Consider the following 3,270-nt stretch of genomic DNA (forward strand, 5'->3'; position numbering starts at 1 on the left):
GATCTTTAACCACCTGCCAACAACTATATGTTGCATGTTATATGCTCACGAAAAAGCTAAGAGCCAACGAAAGAAGTCCACCGGTATATGGAATACGAACTACTAGCCCAATGGGACGGAGAATTAACTGCCCAACAGAGTAAAACAACGCATAGATTACCCAGTTGTCGATGTATAGTGTACGGGCGCAGTGATCTATGCACCAGAAAGAACATAGGTACCCGTGTATGTTTATGTGTACCCTGTCTATGTAAGAGAAAAACAATAAAAATATGTTTAATAAAAAAAAAAAAAAGAAAGACTGCAGTAGAAGCCTGTGGGAGACAACTCTGTTATAGCGCTACACGGCATGTGTGAGAATTGACCACGCGATCAAGGAGCAGTACGTTGTTGGACTCTGAGATGTGAAATAAATACCTTAATGGGACGTTCTAATAAAAATATATCTACAATTGACAGTGGTGAATAGCTGTTTTCTCTCTGCGCCTTACAATTGTGTGGAGAACCGGTTGACGTACAATTTTTGCCCTGATGAAGCTTTTGTAAGGCGAAACGTGTTGGTTGCATGTTTACAATATGGTTGAAGAAATTTGAATAAGGAAGAATAATCTACCACATTGACGAGGACCTAGGAGTTTTGAGTCATGCTAAATGCTTTTCAATACTGAACTGTTTGTTGCCTTTCCTTTTTGCATAATTAGTTAAATGTATGGTCAAAAAGCAGCTGGCCATTAGAGGTTGGCAACCTAGTAGCTTTGATTAAGTGACTACTCCAGGTGGTGCAGCTTTTTGAGTCCCTAGCTGCTTTTGTTTGTTAAGTGATTCCTAAACCTTCATCACTCTCCAGAACTGTCTTTCCTTTCTTCCAGGCATCCTTCGAAAGGAGGATCTTTGCAATTCAGTACACTTTAGTCCAGAGGTTACAGACAGCACTCGTCACCATGGCGGCCCCGTACCTCAGAGTATCGGAGGATCTAAAGAAATGGCCTGACACATGCTTACACTGAAATGTACAGATAAAGGGAAAAAGCATACAGGAACACAAGACGCACGAAGTATACTCAATGTGTACACACACACACTACTGGCGGTTAGCTTTAGAGGGCAGAATCTGTGGTACTAACCGATTAACACGCCAAATGATTTAGGTACATTTTCAGTCTGAGATTACTCCTATGTTCAGGATTAATACAGGCATAAATTCTGGCTCCTGAACGTATATATGTGCCTGGTATTCTATAGCATGAACCTAGTAAAAGGAAGTAGAGGGTCAATGAACAATCTTGGTCACACCAGCAGACATGTTTGAGCTGGCAGTTCCTAAAGGAAGAGAAGCGTCTATCTCTTTTTTTTGTTGCAAAGTATAATTATTCACATAAAATAACTTATTAGCACCCCTTGCAGAATGGCGGGTGCTGACCAGCTAATTCAGGATGCTGCCTTCACTGGCTATATTTAAAGTTACAGACCCGCAAGAGGAGACTTCTGCAACTGGCAGCTTCCAACCTCCTTTCTGTGGAGGGGCATCTGCAGGTGCAGCCTCTCTCCTGGAGAGGGTCTTCGCTCCGCCTCTTCTTAAGCACCTCTGCTTCACAGACCGCTCTCTGGGCTCCTCTCCTTGCACCAGCTTAAAAGAAGCCCAATCAGCCTAAGAAATTACAGAACCGGAAATAAGCTATTTTTACTTTTCTTTGTGGCGGATTGGTGATTAGGAGCTTGAATAGCTGTCTGTGAACTGGAGATAACTAGGAAACGGCAGAGGGAGAGCTGTGGGGGTAGGACACTAGGGCTTTTAGCTCAAGAATTCATGTAAGAGGTTGTTCCTACTCCAGCAACCCTTCCTATTTAGTGTGGGAGAGCCAATAGGCACATTACCTTTACCTGTAGGGGAATAACAGCTGTTCATTTACTATCCTTGCTAAGCGTCCTCAACTGGGTCTCAGGCCCATTCGTACGGGGAGGGTAACTAATTATAATTCAAAAACATTAGTTAGCATAAAGACAAAAGGAACAGGGTGTGTGAATTAGCAGAGTTTAATAGGGGAAAAACACAGAGTATCTATTACCTCAAGGTTTTCACACACGTAAGTTTATGTTGCAATCACATCACTAACCAACATTTTGAACTTACACAATTTATGAATAAGGCATACATTTACCAATAGAAATGTATCACTATAAATAACATTAAATGACTGGCACACAACAATACAAGTAGTGGTCTTGTTGACTTTGTTGTGAAGATGGAGGCAGGGTGATGGGCAGCAATGAGACAACTTCATGGAAAGTAAGTCCACTAAACAATGATTCACGCTAGCATGCAATAAAAACAATTAGTACATAAGAAGGTTCATCTTAGAGCTTAATTCATAACTGCAAGGCAGTGAGAACTGGGTGATAACACAACCAAGAAATGAAACAGTTTAATATTTAACGACAACGTGAATAAAAAACTACTCCATTCAGAGGATTAAATCTTTGAAACAAGAACCTTTGGCGCCATCCTGAGCTTCCGAGCCAGAAGGAGAATGAAGTGGTTTTAAGTTGGTTCACGGCCTGCTGACCCAGAGCGGTCTCAAGAAAAGCCTTCTGAATTCTGAGTGTGTAATCCAGGGTGTGATACTTGGACCCGCTGGTGGGTCCTTACAACTGGTAATAAAGAGTTGAATGACAAAAGCAATAAACAGATTAAGAAGGCCATTTAGGGATTGTCAGAGCAGGGGTCCCGCTGTATATGTCAATGTCATGTCAATGTCAGAAGTTCTTATATAGCGCAGCTTGTCACCGTGAGGTCTCAAGGTGCTTGGAGGGTGTCATGTGTCCATATGTCGCAGTGTAGCTCCTGGCCCTTTCACCTCTGACCTGTCAGTCAGGCCTGCACAGTATGTACCTGCTGGCCATGAAATAAAATGGCTACCATTTGTTGTTTAATTATCTACTTTTTGTTTTACATGTTATAATGTATGCATTGTTTCCCCAGGAATACCTTGTCAAAATCACTTTCTTCTTCTGTACTTTTGGAATGTACTGTATAGTGGGCCTGCATTATCTCTTGTACTGTGGCCTGTATTGCCTCTTGCACCATTGGCCTGCATTTACTCTTGCACCATGGGCCTGTATTCACTCTTGCACCGTGGGCCTGTATTCCCTCTTGCACCGTGGGCCTGTATTCCCTCTTGCACCGTGGGCCTGTATTCCCTCTTGCACTGTGGGCCTGTATTCACTCTTGCACTGTGGGCCTGTATTCACTCTTGCACCGTGGGCCTGTAT

At 42.7% G+C, this 3,270-nt stretch overlaps 1 long non-coding RNA gene across 1 annotated transcript; it reads left to right on the plus strand.

Annotated features, from left to right (window-relative positions):
• The first annotated feature begins 869 nt into the window (after positions 1-869).
• LOC147729459 (uncharacterized) lies at positions 870-2,925 on the plus strand. Its single transcript, XR_015308313.1, has 2 exons — positions 870-2,730; positions 2,800-2,925. It is a non-coding gene; the product is annotated as an uncharacterized LOC147729459 (long non-coding RNA).
• Positions 2,926-3,270: the final 345 nt, after the last annotated feature.

Source organism: Lissotriton vulgaris, chromosome 2_1 (assembly GCF_964263255.1).
Source record: "Lissotriton vulgaris chromosome 2_1, aLisVul1.2, whole genome shotgun sequence".
Lineage (NCBI taxonomy): Eukaryota > Metazoa > Chordata > Amphibia > Caudata > Salamandridae > Lissotriton > Lissotriton vulgaris.